At 38.9% G+C, this 22,863-nt stretch overlaps 1 protein-coding gene across 2 annotated transcripts in view; it reads right to left on the bottom strand.

Annotated features, from left to right (window-relative positions):
* Positions 1-22,863, bottom strand: part of DPP10 (dipeptidyl peptidase like 10) — a 544,973-nt gene that overhangs the window by 86,620 nt on the left and 435,490 nt on the right. The gene's annotated exons all lie outside the window — the stretch shown is intronic.

Here is a 22,863-nt window from a genome sequence, read left to right as displayed (position 1 = left end):
AAAGCATTGTATTTATTTGTTTCAATCAACTTCAATTACTTGTCATGATTGATAAGAACCACTGCATATCGTTGGTAATAATTTATGGTTAGCATTAATATTTCGGGGTATGAAATATTGCCAGCCATAACAACTATATGCTGCCAAACCAAATAAATATAAAGGCGAGACATTTCCAGACAAGTAATTTATCTGTAAGAAAAAAGGGTATCAAGGAAGTCTAAACAAAAAAGCACCTCTACAAAATCCGCTAAAGCTTCAACTGTTCCACATATAATTCTTCACTAAGATTAATTATGTCAAGAAAAAGACATCCACTGCAGAATGTTAATTAATTCACAAGCAATTAAACTCAGTTCATCTAACCAACAGTAATATGACACAAACCACAATTCAGAATAACTGCAGAAACTTCTTTTTCATCTCCCACATCAAGAGCTGAGATAGACCACCCTATATTTCCATATGCAACTCAATCATTTTTGAATATATAATAACTTCAGATGAGGGAATTATTCAAAAAAGAATGTTCTGCATTGCTACTTCTGAAAGCCTGATATATCACTGTCATTTGAAGTTCTATTAGTTACACTATCACATAAGATATGTTTTTTGAGTCTTGTAGGAGATGACTTACGACAAAAATTTATATGAATTTTTTCTGGCTTATTCACCTTCGGCATTAAAAACCAGGTATGACTTCACCGACATCATTGTTACGTGATGGCGAATCTGGTAAGTCTCAAGCCTCAAGCATAACGTGCACATTTTTTATGTACATGCACATCATTCTTGAGTGTATGCTCACATTTGTGTTCAGTATGATTAAAATTTTGACGTAACGAATATTTCGGGATTTATAGAAACTTGTTTTTTCCTGATTTGATTTGCAGGCAGCTGCACAATGTGCATGTGTATCTTGTTCTGGACCAGAGTAACAGGAAACGAGAGATTATCAATTCTGACAACACAACAAGAACTTTATCTCCATAGAAATACGAGGCTGGTGAGGGTGGTTCTTCTGTTCATTGCAGCTGAGGATACTAAATCTGTCTTAGAAAAAAATATATTTAAATACTTCGATACTGCCCGATTCCAGTATAACCAGAATCCCATGAGAGGCATCCTTTACGGGAAACTCCATAGTACCTCCACACATTGAGAACTTAATTGAAACCAAAATATTTTTTAAAGCGCTGATTCTTGAAGGCAGAGCTACTTCATGTCTCCTTAAGAGTGTTTTGTGATAGTTTAAGTTAGTTTGCTCTTTGGGATACCGTGGAAGAAAGAATTGAGCCAAGACTTGTTTTTTTCTCTCAGTTTTTCCAAGGTAATATGTTCCTCACATATTGTATTTATTCAAACAGATTGCTAAAGAGAAAATTGGCAAATGCAGAATAAATGCCACCTTGTTTTGAAGAGACACGCTTCTACATGTGGTGGTATTTACAAAAATGTGCACAGGCTGATTCAAGTGCAAAATTACATGCAAAGAAATGGGTAAAAAAGTTTAGAAATTATTGTCTAAAATCACATTCCATATAAAATAAAATGTCCAGGCTCTGAGCACAAAACTGAACTGAAAATGCCCTGACATGATGAGGATACAAAATAAAATCAAGGCATACAATGGGACAATTTTGAAGTAAAGACTACACTCTCAATATGTCTTTTTCTTCTCCAGACAATCTGACTCACTCCAGCAGCAGTAAGAACGCAGATACCGGATGCTCCTCTGCTGTTTGCTTACAAATGACATGAGGAGATGAAAAGACCCTGCAGAGCTGGAGAAAGCACAAGCAATGAGAAAAATGGCCTGTGGGTCTGAAGAAATGCAAAGGGAAAACGGAAAAGAAAACTGGGCTGGGGGAAGCAGATGGGTAAACCAGCAAGCATGCAAGATGGAAGAAGGAAGACAAAGAGATAGGGCTAAAAATATCAGGATAGGAAAAAGGAGAAATAATAAAAAGACAGAACAAGTTCAGAACAAAACAGAACTGAGTCCCTTAAACCTGAAGAGAAGCGGATCAAAAGAGAAGAGGCAGCAGGGAAGGAAAGCAATAAGCAGATCTGCAGTGTGTGGGCATGGTGGCTGGAAAATACAGGCTCTTGGGACTAATGATGGAAATTTATCCAGAGCAGACTGGCACGTAGAACCTTCCTCTTCTGGAGGATGGAAGTCATGAGTGAAAAAGGCAAATGGTTTTCTTCGGAATCTGACAGGTCAGTACCTGAATACATGAACTTCCTGCCTTTCACTGCCTTGCTTGGCAACATCACTAATTGCTTAGAATGGATATGCCACATGGAAAATCAGGAATGCAGTGGGTGTTTCACATCTGATAAGTCACATTCTCTTCTCTGAGAGTCTCCCAGAGTGATACCAAGATACCTGAAATGGTATTTCTGGATGCTAGACTCTCCAGGGAATTTTTTGTATGCTAGTGGATTTTTTTTCAATAGCATTCAATTCCTTATTTAGCCTTTTATAGAGTGTTTGTGAGAAAATGACTGTTTGTCTATCTTGACTTTGAGTATTTATCTGCTTGTAGGTTGAGCTGTGAACAGGTTTCCCAACTGCTTTTGAAATCCATGTGGTTAAATGCTCTTGTACTGATATCAAACCTTTATGACTGAGGCAGCCAACATGGCCAGGACTCCATCCCTCCAAACCATTCTCTAGAAGCCCTGTTTAAACTCTTCAAATGATTTAAACACTGCAATTTAGATTTCTCCCCTTCTTACATCAGTTCTGTACTAATTGTGAGCTCCAGTATCTTCAATAAACTATACCTATGTTAAGACAGCATGAAAAGAAAATCTTGTCCATAGAAGTAAGTTCCACAAGGATCACTACGGCTAAATTTCATCTTTAGTTTTAAACTTCCTTTTTGGTCATGCCCTATTCATCTCCCTTATCTCTATGATTTCTTTGGTGCTGCTGGTCCTGCTAACTGGCTTGTATTGTTCCCCTTCTGTTCCACTACCTTGTTACAAAACTGAGCAAAATATCACCTCTATATGCACTTTCCAACAATTGAGCTCACAGCTAGTTATCCACTCCAGTACTTCCCATTAGCAAGCCATGATGCTGCTTGTAGTCAACTAGGCCTACCTTCACTAATTTTCTCTTATTGTAACATATTTCTGTGTAAGTCTCTGTTGTGGCCGTTTTATGGTATTATAGTTCCTTTGACAGGGGTAACATGAAGTAGAGTCTTGTAGCAAATAAAAGACCTCTTCATGATCAAGCGATTAAAAGGTCATGATAAGAGAGCTATTCATTTAGTACAAGGCACTACCTTCATGGTGATCTCAAAGCAGCTATAACAAAGTGATGAATACCTCACACCAAACTCGGCTCTCCAGGAAACATCTAATCTGGTGCTATATTTGCAGACAATAAATAGAATTAAAAAGGTTAGATTTGTGCAGGTGGTTGACTGCCTTCACTGAAACATTAATTTATTGGCTAAGACCCCAGGCTAACAACCTTTCATGCTCAAATACCCAAGAAGACTTGTCTTTACTTAAAAAGAATGCAAAAATTGGATAATAAAGGGGTACGTCTTAATATTCCTCTAAAAAGTGGACCCAACCATTTGATCTCTTAGGTCTGTCACACTATCGGTGCTCCTCAGAGCATGAGACCGAAGCTTGGTTTAAATCATGATGTGCAACAAAGACAACTATGCAAAGATATGCTTAAAGGATTTCTCTGGGACAGTTACATAAAGGTCTAGTCTTTGCCATCTACTTCAAGGTATTTCACCTCTCTCTGTGTATGTATTTTAAAAGATCTTTCTTTCAATCTGTACCAAACTAACTGCTAAGTCTCATTTTGCAGGAATTCACTTATTCAACACTTCTCCTTTCAACACTGTTGAGATGCAAACACCAGCAGATTTGTCTGCTTTTCTGACTGACCTGTTGGCCTAGTCAGAGAAGAGATAGTCAGCCAATTTTTCTTTGATCAAGGAGCCAGGAATGCAGCCAATGCCTCTTCTGAGAAAGATGGGATGGGTTCCTCACTCATAATGTAGATGGGAGTTACCCCTGACATACAATGAGCTACAAGAAGAGAATCGTAAGACAGTATGGTTAAAATGTTTGAAAAACAAACAGACCTTTTTGTCTTTGGGCATTTGCTCTGGAAAAAAAGTTTTCCATTACAGGATTCTGTGTTACTTATTAAAAGCCAAAGTAGTGTCAACCATCCCCACTGATATCCACTTGCACGGTGGATTCAATTTTGCTGTTGCAATGGTGCTCCTGGTGAAAGGAAGCTCTGCCTTCGCATTTTATTAGCTATGACCTGGGTCAGGCTGACCCTTTTCCTTCAGGTTAAGTAATTCTGTATTACTAGAAAGACACAGGCTTTCCACGAATGCTACCTGTCCCTGCTTCAATGAAGAAGTAGCAAATTCCAGATTCCAGTGATAAAAGAGCTAGCTTGATACTTCACGCCTTATTTCTCTAGGTTTTTTGTTCTTTGGGGAAGTGACTGGTAGAGCGGTGGAGCGTGGTTGATTTTATTTTGGTTTTTTTTAAATCTATTTTCATCCTTTTCCTTTGTAGACTGTTCTTACCAAATTTTTTGTTCTATTTTCAAAATAATTAACAACTTCTTTCGTTCTTGATGTTAAATATTTCCCAGAGAACTATTTTGTGCTCTGATTGTTCAGTGACAGGACATACCAGACCACTAGTTAGATTGCATCAGATACTAGCTCTTGTTAAGGAATGGCAAAACAGCTTTTTTTGTTGTTTTTTTTAGTACTCTCACAGAAGCTCATCATTAATGGTGTACATAGCAATGGCTACTGAGAAGCTTTTTTACTCCCAGAATCTCTGAAGCAAAATTTCTTCATTACTGCCACACATCTTCCTTCCATTACCTGTATGTAACAGGCTTTTGTTCCTCTTGTGTTAACATATCTGATAAAACGCAGTACGGTTTGCTTTCTGCTTGACACTATGTTTTTGCTAAAACATTTAAAAGGGCACTGGCAATTATGCCATTCATCATCTTCACATACTGCCTTGTCAAAGCAGAGAAAGGCAACTTTAACTTTAACAATGAATTGAGCAGTATAGGAAAAACCGTCTACATTTTATTCATCTACGTTGGTTGGTACAGAGCGTACTGAAAGTATGGGTCACAGACATTTCTGCAGAACTGGTAGTACAGATGGTATTGCTTGTATTAATATGGCTCCCCTGAGAATTAGTTTTGTTGTGATGGTAGACTTTTCCTCCCTGTCTTTCAACATTTCATAATTTTGTTGATCGCATTTATAGATTTCCCCATCTGTCAACTCACTAGTTTCCCTATTTCCACCCAGAGGCATCAGTTCCAAGTATTTCATTAAAGCCCTGTTCTGATAATCTGTGCAAACAAGATTTACAAGGTAGTGCATCATGCTTACGAACTGACTGCATTTCATGGTGGTTGCTAGGCACGTGAACAGTGAACAGAACTGGTTTTAAGCTATTGTAGAACATCTTTTACTATGAGATGCGATCTCAGATTGCTATCTCAAGTACAAAACTGCATCAGTGATTACACCTTAAAAGGATTTTTCTAGTAATCACTGAGGAAAAGCTGCAGTAAGTGTGCTTAAAATCTTTCACACCAGTCATCAGCTAAGCAAGTATCAATAACACTACGTATTTTCTCATACATAGATGAAACATTTCCATGATCCAGCTTTACTACACCAAGTTTAGGACTCAGCTGGGGTTGCTCTGTTAACACTGCTGCACAGGCTACAAGTCAATTTTCAAAACCTTCTGACAGGTCACTTACACATTGTCTGAGCTTCTATTCCAATCCCACAATGTTAGTGAGAAAGTGAGTGATTTCAGCTAAATAAAAAAAAAAATGTTTGACAAACAAACTAGATCTATCTATGATTTATTACACAGAAAATTGTTTTTGCAATGTTTTTCTGGTAAGCATGCTTAATTTCAAATGTATTTATCATTGTATATGCTGAGGTGAATGTGATTATGAATGTGATCTGCAGATGGACTTTTTTTTCTCTTGTGAGCCTCTGCACTAATGACCAAAACTATTTTATTTAAAAAGCTCTGCCCATGAACTTCATGTAGGAACTGTGACTTTTGGATAAGACCTATATAAATGGAAATGTTAAATTATACATAAACCCTCTGCCAACCCCGTAATAATTAGAAAAGGAATATAGTTCAAGAAAAAAGAAAAGGTTCTGGTGAGGTTTGCAATAGCGAAGACTAACAAGCTTAACAGCCACTCTGCGAGGACCGAATTCAAATACGTTCATGAAACCCAACATAAATGTTTCAGATTATATTTTGAAGCAAATAATCTAGATTCAGATTTTGGCAGATCACCTGACAAAGAAAAGTTGAAAGGAAAAGATACTTGACAGAAGAAATCCTCTGTTACGGAAGCCTGTCCTCACTGTAGGCCTTTCAAATCTAGGTCTGGATAAAAAGAGTTTCCTGCCTGATCCTGTTAAAAATTCCCACCTCTGACGCGAATGTACCTGCAAAGAGACGCCTAAGGAAACTTATCTCTCTGATGAAAATCTTTTGATCTCTGCAAACTTTGGTTAGTTTATTAATGTGTGATTTGTATCTAGAAACAAATAAGTAGTAAATTTAAATATGCACTACTATTAAGTTGACATATATGCCCAGAGTAGTTCACTCACATATATATATATATATGTATATATATGGTTTTATATATATATATATACACAAAAGAAGTGACAACTAGAGATTTTCAGTTATTTGCACAATGACACCCTGAGGAGTTATTTGTTCATGGAGATGAACTAAGTGGTCAGCAACCCATGGGGACAGGTTATACCTTCAACAGCCTATTCTATGCTGGAGCTCTCTTACAGGGACAACAATAGTACCAGCGTTTTCTCATGGCCATATCTGACATCATTTTCAATGCTTCTTCTCTATAAAACTTATGTGGGAATAGAATTCCAAAATTTTTAAAGATGGATGCGTTTAGGTGTCAGATGAAGTCAATGAGACGTCAATAAGTCAATGAGGTGCAAACTTTTAGCATGATTCTTAAAGATCATTTTGGTGCTTATCTGCACCCTCTAGGCATTCAAGTACCGGTAAATCTGACATGTAAGCCCTTGGAAATTGTTATCCTTACCCTTTCCACATGTGCTAAAGCCATCACAATAAAAAAATAAAGAAAACCAAGTGATTTTACATCAAATACCTGATATAAAGTGCTTATATTACTCTCATATACTCAAGTGGAGCAAATTCCATGATATAACCACTTACTTGACATTTAATTCCTCTTCCTCGTAATTCAGTGGGCAGAATTAAATGATTAAACCTGAAGTGATTATGTACATAATGAGTAAAAACAGATCAATCCTTTTTTTAATTTCAATATTGGGGGTTATAAAAATGTTTAAGCACCTTTAATATGAGGAACTACCTAATAAAATGCACATTTGTGTCCTTTTAAAAATAATAATGGGACTTTAATCAAATTAAGCTTCTTAGATTCCCAAGTAAGCAGTGGCTATTTTATTATAATCCACTTCTCATTTGCTGTACTGTTTTCCAACTGTGGACTATGTCCACAGAACTGTGCTATGTTCATTTTGAACACCTATATCCTCTTTTAAAATATTTGATTTTGTCTTTTGTTTTTTACAGTGTGGTTTATTTTTCATAAAGATACACAACAGGCCACGTATTTACGAGGGAGAACAGCCATTTCTGTTTGGTCTGTATCTTGACCATCAAGTTACCTGGAAGCTTCTCTTCCCTTACAGAAACTTATCATCAATTTAGCAAAGTTGTTACAGAATCTCTGTTACTAATAATGTTGCAGCAGTTTGAATGACTCCTACTCAACTCCCTTTAATCATATTTTATTTACAAGATCTATACATCCAATATGGAAGCTGAGATTTAAAAAAAATATAATACAGAAAGATACACGATGATCCAGGCTTCTTTCAAAGATAATAACCATGTGTCAGATTAAAGCAAGCAGCAAAGGTTTATACACAGCGAGGAGGAAGGATAGGATTCATGCTAAACCACCCTCTCACAGGGTGGAGATTTATTCTCCGTCTGGTTCTGTGGTCTGAGTGTGAGTGGTGTAACCAGTTCAGCACTCTCTCAAAGTCTAGATCTTCTCTGATTGAATTCAGTAACAAAATTCCGTGGTCCTCAGCGGTACAGAGCACAGCTATCCTCAGGAACATAAAGAGCTATTTAAGGCATCTATTTCACATGTAGACCTCAGCTTGCCATTAAACAAATAAATGTTTCATAAGAGTGACCTTACTACACACCATTCCCGTTCCCACTAATATTAAATGAGCACAGACATATTATGATTACACGTGAATGCTTTGGGAAGGAGATTAAGTGTGACCCTAAGAATTAGTACTGGTTAAAAAGATGATCATTCCTTCTTCTCTGTTTCAATATTAAGAATGACAATCAGCAAGAGCAGCGTGCCCTACAAGCACAGCGCTACTGATGTAATACAGGACACATACAGATCTCTGTGGCCTACTGGTGGTTTATACATGGGTGCAAGCTATGTGATTAATTGCACATTCTTTTAGTGGGTTAGGAATTTATAATGGTCTATTAAGAACTTTATTCTTTATTAGACATGTCTTCTTTTTTTCTCAACTTTTTTTTTTTTTTCTTTCCAAATTAGGTCAGTGGTACCTGACAACTAAGATATATATAACTAAATGCTACTGAGTTCTTTCTGTTAGCAGACACTTCTCTATCGGTACTTAGGAAGCAGGTAAAGTTAGGCAGCTAATGACCTGCTTTCATAGAAGAAATTTTAACACTCTCATCATCTATTCCAGTTATTAACTGATGAGGCTCCCTACAGAAGACTGCTTTCTTTACATATGTATTATTCCGGTAGGGCTGATCTAACAGGACTCACACCCAGGAACCTATTACTATTTTTATCTAGGAGAACCTGCATTTTCCAGTATTCCCAAGAAGACCCTTTTAAATTTCCATTTGCATTTCTGGCATAGCTCCTACCTGAATGAATCTCTATTAGACCACCATTAGCTGTAAAATGTAACACTAAAATTCTCCAGCCTTCCCATTGTGGCCACTGCAGCTAATCTGACCACAGAGCTTCTCCAGCAATTACCCTGCTGGTGATTGTAACTGAGCTACAAAGATGAGATAAAGACATTGTAATGCTTTGTACAGCAAGACTGTGGCTAGCAAGGCTAGCCCTTTTATTCCATACTAATAACAACACATTTACTTCTTTAACATCTTCTCAAAGATTTTTACCACAGAGCAAAATGTTGCATTATATTCCATAGATATGTTTTAAGAAAAAAAAGTGTTATCGGTACCCTTCTGACACTGACAGATATTTCCTTGACGAATTAAATTAGCGTGCAATTACTTCTGTGTACTAAGTTGTTGTGTGCAAACTGACAAAACCACTTTTTGAAAAAAAAAATTAAAAAATGCTTGAAACTTGATATTCTTCAGCAAACTTTTCATGTGCAACTTCATTTTACGCTAACTAAATATTTGCTAGTAATAAAAAATAAGAGCTAACTAAAACCAACTTATCATAATTCACAAACAAAAATGTTCTATCAGTATAGCAAATTATGTTACTTTTCAGTATGTGAGATACCAAGAAATTTAGAAACTGGCATTACAGAACATTAGCTTTAAATTCAGTTTTCCATTTTTATCTGAAGGCAAAGAGTGCTTACTTCATGATCTTTTGAATTACTACTTTTGCCAATTTTTTTATTCCTCCTATTTACCTAATTTTCCCAATCACGATGTGTTTTTTCTCCATGCTGTATCAGATTTGGCTTAATATGCATTTCTCCAACATGCTATTGAAAGAAGAGAGCTCGGTGTATTAAAGAAACTGGAATCTTACAGCCCTGTCTGCTAATGTAGAAGAGCTGATCAACATTCTCATCATACTTAATGCAACTTAAACAGGTTTTGTAGTCAATAAGGAAAAGGGAATTTGTTAGAGTCTCAAAGAAGTGTATAAATAGACTTTCTCTGTTATTGGATTATCCTCTGCAGTGAAACAGAGTGAGTGGGGGACGGTAATACTGAGCAGTATGAGACTAAGTATCCAAAATATCAATGCTTGATGCAAAAATGATAGAAAAATCTGAGAACCAGCCATAGTCACACCTCAAGACAGAATTAGCTGCCCCAAAAGCATACAGAAGACACTCATTTAACCAGGTTACAAAGAGGTTCTAAGGGTGGAAACTCTACAAGGTTTCTAAGAAATTTATTTTTAACTATCTTTACAGTTAGAAAGGTTTCTCTTCATTCAAACCTAGATCTCCTTGGCTACAAATTAATCCTATTACTTCTCCTATGTCAAAAGTATATAAAAGAAAAAGGTTTATCACCTTACTATTCTAAGACTGACCTTCCCAGCCTTCTCCTGTTGAGGCTAAGGAAACCCAATTCCTTCTTAACCTCACATTCTTCGCATGTTCTCCAGAAAACACATGCTTAAACATGGAAGTGTGATACTTTTTTTTCCTAAAGAGTAGGACATTATTTTTGTGTGTTCAATTTGTGATCTGCTATAATCCCCGTATCTTTTTCTACAATACTACTGTTTTAGAATACAATGCCTATTTTGTATTTGTTTACTAGATTTATTCCCAAGTAAGTGTAAGAACTTGCCTTTGTAGCTATTGAATACCCGCATATTCAAATCACTTCTCCAATTTGTTCATATAGCTTTTGATTCTAACATTGTCCCTCAGGCTGCTGGTAGTCCAGTATGCTATAATCCGCAAGTTTAAATAAATTTACTCCCTGTCCTATTATCCAAATCATTAATGAAAATGTTGAATATCACTGGTCTCTGGCCAGAGCCTTATGAACCATAAATCCATCTTTTTTGACAGTGGACCATTTATTTACCAGCATTCACTCTAAGCACAGAATTGCAATCTGCTTTTACCTATGGTGGTCCCAGTCAGCCCGTGTTTCCTCAATTCCCTAATGGCAACGCCATGGAAAACAGCAGGTAAGACACTACTGGAAGAAAGATGTACCACACCTGCCACTCCTTATCTACTCACCAGGCTTTTTGTACAACTACGGAGAAAAATTAGACTGATTTGATACAATTTGAACTTCACAGATGGATGTTGGCATTCTGCTGCCTTGTTATCTTCTAGGCACTTTCAAGCAGTTCAACTTTAACTCCCCCTCTCCCTCCTTCTTGCCTCCCCCCCTCAATTCAATCATCTCCCTCCCTTTCTCCACTAAAATTCCCCATAATCTCCTGTTTGGTGTCTTTTGGGGAAGACCAGTGTTCATTCTTTTCAGTTTTACGAATCTTGTCTATCTTCCATATGTCTTCACAGATAACAAATAATCACAATTACATTACCTCAACTACTTCCCTGCAGCAATTTTTATCAGGGACAGGAGCACAATTCTAACCTTTTGTTTCATTATCTTAAGCTAAGTTCTTACCCGTTTGTTGCTGATGTTAAAAGCATTAACCATCAGATCCCAGCTAACCTTGCTCCTGAACACTGGGGCAAAACAGACAATCAACATTAGACTTCACTGTTATTAGCTCTTCCTTCTCTCTCCGAGATACAGATCGACTTTTGCCTCATTTTTCCTTCCATTATTGTTGAAGTACTTTCTAACTACTCTTCACCTTCACTCTGTCACCCCAGGGGAACTTCCCAGTTGCTAGGTGCTCTATGTGCTGGCCATGCCATAACACCACGCTGACACAAAACCTGAGGGAACGACAATTTCCATGTTCCTCCTGCCCCTCTCTTGTACCTTCACATGCACTGCAGGAGAGACAGTCGAGGTGGCACGCAGGGAGGTGTGGTGCTCTCCTAAGCATCCTCTACCCTGCTCAGAGGACCACCATCTGCAGTGCAATTCACACACAGGTTTCACATCCCTGGCTATAGTATTTGACTGATTTTCTCTACTTGCTCCCATTATTCTGTGTCTGTAACAAAGTTAAGCATAAGGCATTTTTTTCTTTCTTTTGGTCATACATTTTCTCCAAATTTCCAGCAAGGCCCATGCACGAACAAAGACGATGATACATGAAAACAGCAAACACCCTGATTTCTAGCTACTGCTCCAATAAACTGCACAGAAAAGAACAAGGGGAGAAAAAGAATCAGCTATTGCTCTGCAACTATAGGACAGTCACGCAGCTTATAGCAACTGTGCTTCATGTTCTGTTCTCTTAGCTGAGAAGCTAAGAACCCATGCATCAAGATTCAGATGGAAGTTAAATATTTAATTGCACCACGTGGTCAAATTTTTTATTAATTTCAGCTGGAATCCTGTGTGAATACAGGATGCTTTTTTCAGTATCATTTAAGAGCCAGATGTAAAATAGAACTCAGGTTTGTAAAGTGGATCATAGGCAAAATTCAGGCTGCAACCCAATATTGCAGCCCTGGGGGAAAAGGAATCACTGGAAGAAACTCGGTTATTGACTATTCCTAGAGGTGTCCTTTTTACATTAAAATTCTTCACACACAGGGAAAAAAAAAAACCAACACAGTTTTGAAACAGGTGCTAAACTGCTCTGCTATCACACATAAAATACAGTTGATATCCCCAACAGCTGAACTTTTTGCTCTTCTCTATTGAACATCCTTAAACCAGTATTCACTGCGCCTTCCCATGTCATGCCCCAGCAATCACTACTGCCCTTTCAAACACTGCTCAAAAAGCTGGCAGCCGTAGTGCCATACCCACTGGCTGCCACAAGCTCCGGGGTATCCAGGAAGGGGGGTTTTCTCCTTGCCTCCAGCAGATGCTCCCTCCCTGCCCGCTGAGATCTGAAGATTTGCTGCACCAGAGACCTGCCCACCCCAGAGACCACTGCTCGCACCCCCAATGGGACAAGGACTTCAAGGGCTCCTGCTGCGGTTCACAACCAGCTGCAGCAAGAGACAAAGCGTAGAGCAGGGTCCTCAGCTGGAGACCACAGATGGAGGCAGCTCGTGCAATGATAGTCTGGGCACCAGGGATGTGGTTCAGATATGCCTCCTCCAGCCTGTTTTGAGTTTAGCTCTCCCTGCTTTCAAAGCCAGCCTCAGGAGAGCTTCCTGAGTCACTCTAGGGACATTTCAAAGACCCAAGTAATTCCAAACTGGACTCATAAGGACATCTTTCTGTGCAAATTTACTTTCAAGCCAGGCAACTTATAATACTAAATGGGAAGACTTTATATTAATAAATAACTAAATCTTGTTTTGTCTGTCCTTACCAGAGAACAAATTAGTAATTAGACTGTTCTTGAAGAGGTTTTTGGTTTTTTTGGTTTGTTTTTTTTTTTTTTTTTGCATAATGATTAATACAGTATTATATCTCACTGTTAAGTAAACACATACAACCTCATTATGTGCTTCGTGCAGCCCTGGCCCTCATGGCTCTCCTTTTGTGGCTTTTTCTACTGATTTTAAAGTATGGCAACTAATGTGAGAAAAAAACCATCACAGGCCTTTTTAGATAGAGATACTCTGTCTCGTATAAAATGTAACGGAGTCAGATTTAAATACATCTAACCTTGGGGTTATACAGTCCGAGTTCTTCTAAATGTGCTCTTCTCTGATAATACCTGACATTTAGAGAAACATCTCCCATAGTTACGTAATAAAGTTCATAACTTTCCAGTATTAAATCCACTCAAAGTGTGAACGTTTGTACAAAGAGCTGAAAGGGAAGTAGAGAAAATAAGAAAAGGATAAGGTCTAGGGGTCTGCCCATAGTTGGGTGGGCTCTTTTATTTGACACTGAGACAAGAAACAATCTGCATCTGATTTCAAATTAAAAGACGCTTCAAACTTAAAAAAGTAAAGTAAAGCAGGTATGTTGGCTACTTATTCTTCATTATGAGGAAAAATTTAATTTCAAACATATTGAAATATTTCACAAAGGTGTAGAAGTTGCTTTATATAATATTTGTCTGTAGTTACAGTTTGCTGGCACCTCTTGAAACATTGCTTTATGTGCTTAGGACTGGCAGAGCTTGAACATTAATATTTCCATTGACCTTTTTTTTTTTCAGTGTGAGGGCATTTCACCAAAATGTACTGGATTTGCTTTTCCTTATTATTGAAGGCTTCAAGAAAAAGAGTCCTGCCATTTCTGAGAACAACTCTAGGACTCTCTTGCTGAAGCGGAGGAGGACAGCCCCCAGCCTGCGGCACAGCAGCGAGACTTCTCAAAGCACCAGCAGCAGCACTGTTTCCTCGGGGTTAGCTGAACCCCTGTTAAAAGCCCGCGCACGGCTGTGAGCCTGTGGCTGGGAGCCTAACAAAATGAGATTCCAGATTTGCCTGGGTTGGACTAAGAAACTCACCTTTTTTCCCGAGAGGAAAAAAGAAACTGTATTTAAGAAACCTCTTCTCGAGGAAAGGACAATGTGGGGAGAGGAGGGGTCCCTACATACCTATATGCATACGCTCACATCATCGCATATTCTGCAGTCCTTCACCAGACGCAATCTGCCACAAACTGGTCAGACTACTTTTACTGAAATGATTTAATTTCTTTTTACCAGCTGCCATTTCATTTTGGGTACATCTGAAAATATGATATGAACAGTTACAAAAAAATAAAGAAAAATGGGAAAACTGAGGATATATATATTTAATGTTCCATAAGAGTGAAACATCAGTAGTTGCAGAGAAATTGAAGCTCCATCTTTGATGACACCATACTCATTAAACCAACCATTATGTAAAACAGTCTCTGCATATTCTTACGATCTTAGGAAATCAGAGAGAGATGTGGAATTGCCATAGGTTACTCGCAGTAATACAGGATATACCCCATTTTGCAGAAGATGAAAGGAATATGCAAAAAACTCAAATGTCATTCTGGGTTTTAAAGTATTACTGTGATAACCACGCCTAAGATGCTCACTTGCCTTTCTTGTGAGCTGAAACATCTTAAATGCAATAATGAATTCCTGGAAGGAGAGAATTTCACAATTTTACTAAGAGTCGAGGCTCAGGTATGGCCTGACTCTCCCTGAAGACTGCTCCTGAAGAGCAGGAATGGGGAAAAGCAGTAGCATATACCTGACGCTTCCCGTGTTTTACCAGAAATACTCCTTTACGCGTACCCCCAGCTGCACACAACCTCCTGTGCAAGTCTTTTCAATGGCACACCTAGGGTTGAAATGGAACCAGGGTTAAGGTTATTTTGGGAAAAGTCTGCCTCCTGTGTCATCCGTCAGCTGCCCAAACATGCTGGGGTTTTGTTCCAATGTTTACCAACAGTCTATACAAAATTGCCAGTACCAATACAATCGCCATCAAGTTCATGGCAATGATTTCAGCAATGTGAGGTAATGTTAAAATTAGGAAAATGTTGGGAAATGTTACTTTAAAATACTAGTACTTTTTTCTTATCTTAATGGTACTACAAAGCTCATTGTCCTCACATGCTTGACAGAAGCCCTGGATTATTCACTTTTATTCTTATCTACTACCAGAACATGTAAAAATTCTTAAAAAAAATTAAAATCACCCATTTAGTATAAACTTTTTTCCCCAATATTTAAAACATTTTTAAAAAAAGAATGTTGTGGGTTTTAAAATAAATTTGAAGGTGATTGTAGAAATTAAAGCTATATTCATAAAATATTCTGATTACATTGTAAATTAGGGCTGGATTACTATAAGAACTTTTCCTCATAGAAAATAAGTATAAAATGCTACTATTCAGAAGTGGTATCAGTCTTTATTTAATCTATGACAAAAGGGAGCACAAGCTGTTGACCATCAAAGTATTAGCCCTAGAAGTTTTAATGTTCCATTTTCAATCAATGTTTTCTGTCTTCCGTTTATTCTGTTACAAATTCAGGTTATGTCAGCTTTATTCATACGTAATAGATACCAGTTGGTCACAGGGCCACGATCTCATCGCAATTACAGAGACGTGGTGGGATAGCTCACACAACTGGAATGCTGTCATGGATGGCGACACACGCTTTAGGAAAGACAGGCCAGCAAGGCAAGGTGGTGGAATTGCTCTTTGTGTGAGAGAGCAACTGGAACGTATGCAGCTCTGCCTAGGGCTGGATGAAGACTGAGTCGAGAGTTTATGGGTAAGAATTAAGGGGCAGGTTAATATGGGTGACGCTGTTGTGGGTTTTTACTACAGGACACGGGATCAGAAAGAGGAAGTCGATGAGGCCTTCTACAGACAGCTGAAAGTAGCCTCACAATCACAGGCCCTGGTGACTGTGAAGTCATGGGGGACTTCAACGACCCTGATATTTGCTGGAAAGGGAACACAGCCAGGCACGCACAGTCCAGGAGGTTTCTGCAGAGCTGGCTGAATAGCAGAGCTCAGAGGGTTGTCATCAGTAGCACAGAGTCTAGTTGGAGGCCTGTGAATGGTGTTCCCCTGGGGTCAATACTGGGTCTAGCCTTGTCCAACATATTCATCGATGACCTGGATGAAGGGACAGCATGTACCCTCAGCAAGTTTGCTGATGATATGAAACTGGGAGGAATAGCTGACACACCAGAAGGCTGTGCCACCATACAGCAAGACTTGGACAAGCTAGAGAGCTGGGCGGAGAGGAACCTAATGAAGTTCAACAAAGTCAAGTGTAGGGTCCTGCACCTGGGGAGGAATAACCCCATGTGCCAGTACAGGGTAAGGGTTGACCTGCTGGAAAGCAGCTCTGCAGAGAGGGATCTGGGAGTCCTGGCGGACAAACTGACCATGAGCCAGCAATGTGCCGTTGTGGCCAAGGCCAATGGTATCCTGGGGTGTATTAAAAAGAGTGTGGCCAGCAGGTCAAGGGAGGTTATCCTGCCCCTCTGCTCTGCCCTAGTGAGGCCACATCTGGTGTACTGTGTGCAGTTCTGGGCTCCCCACTTCAAGAAGCACAGGGAACTGCTGGAGAGAATCCAGTGGAGGGCTACGAAGATGAACAGGGGAATGGAGCACCTCTTTTATGAGGGAAGGCTGCGACACCTGGGTCTGCTTAACCTGGAGAAGAGAAGACTGAGAGGGGATCTCATCACTGCTTATAAATATCTAAAGGGCAGGTGTCAAGAGGATGGGGCCAGACAGATTGTCCCAGCAACAGGACAAGGGGCAATTCGTACAAACTAGAAGTTTCCATCTGAGTACGTGGATAAACTTTACTTTGAGCGTGACAGAGCACTGGAACAGGTTGCCCAGAGAGGTGGTGGAGTCTCCTTCTCTGGAGATACTAAAAGCCCACTTGGATGTGTTCCTGGGCAACCTGCTCTGGTGAACCTGCTTTGGCAGGGGGATTGGACTAGATGATCTCCAAAGGTCCCTTCCAAGCCCTACCATTCTGTGACTCTGTAATAGTATCTTAAATAACTACTAATTCTGCTTATTTAGCTGGTGTTACCAGGGAACAAATTCCTCATGGTATACAGAATGGGGAAGTAGCATTGACCGTTTACAGTACACATTTTCTCTCCCAAGTGCTTTCTTTTTAAATTGCAATGCCATTTTACAGACCTGTACTCTCCTGTATTCATGAAAGCCACTTCCAATGATTTTACTTAGAGTGTGAGTGTAATTTAAAGATTAGAAGTAAAGATAAACTGTACAAACTGGTTATTTGTGATCTCAAGACATACTACTAAGAGGTTAGAAAACACACTTCTTCACAGGCAACAAATAGAATTGGAAAAGGAGTCCAGTTTCTGATATTTTAGAGGACTAAGTAGAGCTCAGAAATTAGAGTTTCCATGCCAGGTGTGAATACAGAGAATAGTATTACACTTTTCTATTTTTACAGCCAAAAGTGACCATTATAATCATATACTCTGAGCTCCTGCCAACCTCGCGCTAATGGCCGACATTACTCTGCAATTGACAGATCACGCCCATAATTTCTGTGTGATTTTGAACATCCCCTTAAGGAAACTATCAAGTCACCATCCTAATCCAGAGTCAGCCCATCTTCTTTCTATAGCCAGAGTTACAGCATCAATGAATCCTGTCACGTTTAGGGAATTGCTAAAATCAACCAAACACATTCACATCTCTGTTTTGAAAAATCCTCCCTAGAATTTCCTTTCCTCTGAGTTAAAATCCTTTCCTCATGATCTAATTAAGCTTTACTAACATCTAAACACATGCTGCAAATTTTGAAGAGCAAATAGGACTTTTAAAAGCTAAATTATGCCCATTTTTAATCACTCATTAACTATTTTTTTGGTAACACTCAAACGCCATTATCAGTTGAGGGGGAAATTTGTACTTGTGAATGTCTTTATAACTTCACATTTAGCTCTCCAGAAAGAAATAACTGCTTTATTGGGATGTCTGACATGTAATGATCTCTGATGGAGGGGTGGAAGAATTTTAATTCCTCTTTCTTCACTCCCTGAAGCAAAGCTCACAACGGAGGAGAAGAGGCACTTCTCCCTGCCCTACCCTTCTGCCCCCCGGGACAGGATGGAGTATGTTCGCTCTCAAAATAACTCTGGACCTTCCTTTGCCTCCCTGCCACCTTGCTGTATGCTAACATGTAACACGGAGCCTTTCCTCGATTCATTCAAAACAATTTTACTACTAAAAAAAAATAACTAAAAATAAACAAGCAAAAATCATACTATTTGAGCTTTCTTTTCTTGCAAGACTCCTCCAGACACTGCAGTGATGCTGTTCTGCATCCCCCCATCAACTGCTGACCCCAGGCTTTGACACAGGCTTTGCGGATGAAGTCTCCTGGAGAGGACCTGCAGCCCATCCGCATCCCCGCAGCACCACACAGCGTGCAGCCAGACATAGAGGGACCGAGTGGGACACGCATCTTGCCTGAAATGCCTATCTCACTGGGCATTAGGCTCATCAAACAGTAACATAGTAACGGTCACTCTGTTTTCTTGAAATCACTGTTACAAAGTGTTTAGGAAGCCATGAGAAGAGGCATTGAAGACAGTCTTCTCTATCACCTTATCCACTCACATTAGGATTACGGTTAGAACAGAAAACAAACCAATTCTAACCAAACCTTTTTTTTTTTTTTCCTCCCAATGCATCATGATGAGAACTCCAAGGTGCTGCAGTCTGATTGCCTTATTACAAGTTTTACTAAATTACATGACTTGGAATGTAGTTCATTGATTACATTTTTCAGAGTCTCTGAGTTTTTTCTACACCATATCCTTTTTACTTCTATGCCCTAACCTTCCATCATTTCATTTTTTTTTGTCCATCTCAGTTTCTCACGTTTAGGTCCCTTTCTTCTTTTATTTCTTTCAGTTTTATCTTCCTCTTTTCTCTCAGTTACTGCCCACACTTGCCCGCAGAAAGATGATGCTTGTTGCACCTATTCTCTTTTTTATTTTTCCTTCTCTTTTTTTCCTTCCTGCTAACCCCTTCCTTCCCTTTTTAGCAGTTTCTAGAAAAGGTAGGCTCCTTCTGCACTGAAACACAGGCCTGCTGAGAGTGAAAAACAATTTCTAGAAATTTCTGAGCTTACTCAGCCTCCCTTCTGAAGAAGCCTGTGGGTAACACGTTTCAGACGCAGGTACTTCATTTTGCTCCCAGTGACCAGGGCACAGTTTCACAGGAAAACAAGGGAAATGTCCTGATATCCTTAATTTGGCACCTTATCACCAAGATGACCACACACAATTTTTGGCCAATGTAGAAATTGGGAGAAAATTAACCAGGAGACAGCAGCATGGACGGGGATGAAAAATTTCCATTCCGTATTAGAATTCCCAAGACCTTCACTCCGAATGGGATTTCCTGGCAGGACGCAGCCATGAATCTCCCTGTTTATAAGACCACACAAATGAAGACTCTGGACTAAACATGAAGGATAACTGTGTACAATTTTCACATTTAGTTTAGGCCACTCAGTGAGACCAAATCCCAGCAACAGGAGTGGGTTTAGCAAATATAAAATGAAGCAAAATAGCTTTTGGACTAGTTGATTATTCAGAATTCCCTGATTGTTTTTCTCTTATTTTACAAATCCTACAATCAATAAAATTTCTAATCTGTACCTATTTTTATCCTGACAAACATTCACTAAATTTTGCTAGCCTGATTGCAGATTAAAGAAGTAAGGATCAATGTTTTTCTTAAATTTCTAATTATTATTTCCCTGCTTTTAATTTTGCTCACATTACAAGACCACTGTGAGACATCAGGGCACTCAGACTAACTGTGAGTTTGTCAATACTTCCAGAAATCTTTCTTTGAGGAGGTCTGGTTTTCCATCTCATTTATTTGAACTCCTTTTTACTCCAGTTTTCATTCTATTAGTTTCAGAAGATTTTCTTAGGAACAACAAGACCATTACAGACTACAAAGTCAAGATCACCAACAGACGAGACAAAAATTAAAGTCAACAATTTTAAAGCAGAAAGTCAGTGTGGTCAAACAGCATCTGCTTAATATATTTAAATTTTCTCACAAACTTATATACATCTCTTGGTCTAATAACTAGCTTTGAAATTCGAATTATAATTTACAGTAGTGACGACTACCCTTTTAACAAATACGCACTATTGTTGAGGAAAATACAATTAGACCGAATTATATACCTTTTCTATTCCAGTGGATACAGCAACAGTTTATAGTTTTTTAAGCTAAGTCAGCAGTAAGTAGCTAATTGCAAACATGCCATCTCCTTAGTTTATCATAAGGAAAGCAAGGAAATAAAATGGTTTTCATGGTAAACTCTTCCTACTTTTTCCTTATTCATTATTTATAATTACACAGCCAGTATTTTCTAGGGCCCCTTTTCTGCATTGTTCCACACAGATGCCAATGCCACTCTCAAAATTAGGGTTCTTCGACATGGAAACATCTGAGAATGAGCCCTAAAACATGCAGGATGTGAACGCCGGCTACAAGGTGCTTTCTGTTAGAAGTTGCCGGGAAAGCAGGTAAAAGACAGTGGTCCACTACCTTGCAAAATGTAAAGAATATAATGTTCCCAACAGAAGCCCGGGTGCTTGCTGGAAACAGAAACATGTAATAGAGCCTGAGGGGCAGCAGCCACCCCCTGTAGTGAGCAGACCCTGATTTAGGGTCATTCCTACACAAACAACTTACAGAGGCTCCGAAAGCCACTGCTCTGCCACCGCCAGCCCTGCAGGAAAGGGTACGACCCAGATTCCAGCGACCGATACCAGCAGCAAGAGATCTATGTTAAAGGCATCCTAGGTATGATGGGTCCCTGCTTAAGATAATAAAAAGGCTACTTAAAAAGAAAAGCCAGCATCTCTGGGAATCTCTCAACAACTCGGGTGTGACCTTTCACAGGAGAAAAGCCAAACTTGCCTATGGAGAGCACTAAGCACGGGACAGACCTCAGGTGTCGACATTGCCTGCCGAGCTGCAGGCTGCACTACATCTTATTATGAAAGAGGTTTTTCCAAACCCCCTCAGAAAAATAAAGTTTTCACAGAAATACCGACAAAGCCATAATTATAGCAGCAATAGCAGGTGATTCTATAACAAGCTGTATTTCTTCCCCGTGAAGATATTAATTTGCTTTTTTGAGATGTTCATTGCTAAGCTTAAGATTGGGTTTTTGAATTGTGTTCAGAGGCAATTTATGCATGAGTAAAACTACACTCTATCCTAAATGTACAGAACACTAATTTAAAATTATCTATTTGCCATAATATACATTCAATCCCCTACCGAAATGCTCAGAAGCTTCTCCTCCTTCACACACAGCACCATCAGGATATTCTTATGCACCGGAACTCCTGGCACACATTTCAGATGAAATATGAAGCTTCTATTTCAGTTTTTACAGCAAAAAGGTATGGATTAGATATAGTGCAGATACACTAGCAAGTACAAGTTTCCTAAGGTGCAAATTCAAAAGCTTCATCACGAGGGCAGTTTCATTTATCAAAATATCAAGCAGTGCTAATGCTCTACCAAATATGGTCATTTCCAGAAATACTTAAACTTTGTAGGAAAACCAGTACCAATTTACAAGCACCAGCCTGTGAAGCTGAATAATATCTTCAAAATCAAAACCAATTTTCTTCTTTCATCTTTTTAGTGTTAGAAATTGGACCCTGCTCATTTTTTGTACCTAATGAGTCAAAAAACCCCCCAAAACCCACATGGGACTGTGCTGGGTATGATCACATCACATCTACATCTGTAGCTGTGTGAGATGCTAGCCCCAAGTACAAAGTTAGATAACTTTTTGGATAGAAAACTAAAGCACTGAAAAGTGGTTTCGGTTACTCAGGAGGATTTTATCTTAATTATTGAAACAATATTCCATAAAAATGTTGTAAAATACATCACTTTTTTGAGATTTGCATCTTCTACAACATGTAAAGCCTGACACTGATTACTTCCAGTTACAACTCAGTACAGTTGTTTTGTTGAAAGGAGGAGGTATATTTGAAGATCCTTACTCAGTGACATAAGTACTAGGCATATTTTGTCAATTAATGCCCATTTAAATTTTCGGTAGCGTTTTGTGTTTTAATTCCTGTACATCAAAATATTAGGTAAAGTATCTTTGCTGGTAAAAAAAAAAAAATCCTGTAGATGCATTAAATGTGTGCGTTCAGGAACAACTCTTTGCTGAGTAATACAGTAACAACTTGGGAAATACATGCCGTAAATGGTCTGCCCAGAGAAGAGCACGTGCCATCTGGCAGTGGGTCAAACTTCCTCTGAAGCTGGTAGTTTATCGGTTAGAAAGCCCAGCAAGGAATCATTGGAGATGTTACTGTGGCTGAAATAACATGGACAGTTTTCAGTAATCCATTGAGAAAGCTGAAAATTAGGTATATAAAAAAAAAAAAAGAAATCACA

This window comes from Chroicocephalus ridibundus, chromosome 7, assembly GCF_963924245.1.
Source record: "Chroicocephalus ridibundus chromosome 7, bChrRid1.1, whole genome shotgun sequence".
Classification (NCBI taxonomy): Eukaryota; Metazoa; Chordata; class Aves; order Charadriiformes; family Laridae; genus Chroicocephalus; species Chroicocephalus ridibundus.
The sequence above is the reverse complement of the archived record's forward strand: the minus strand, read 5'-3'. Positions and strand labels throughout refer to the sequence as shown.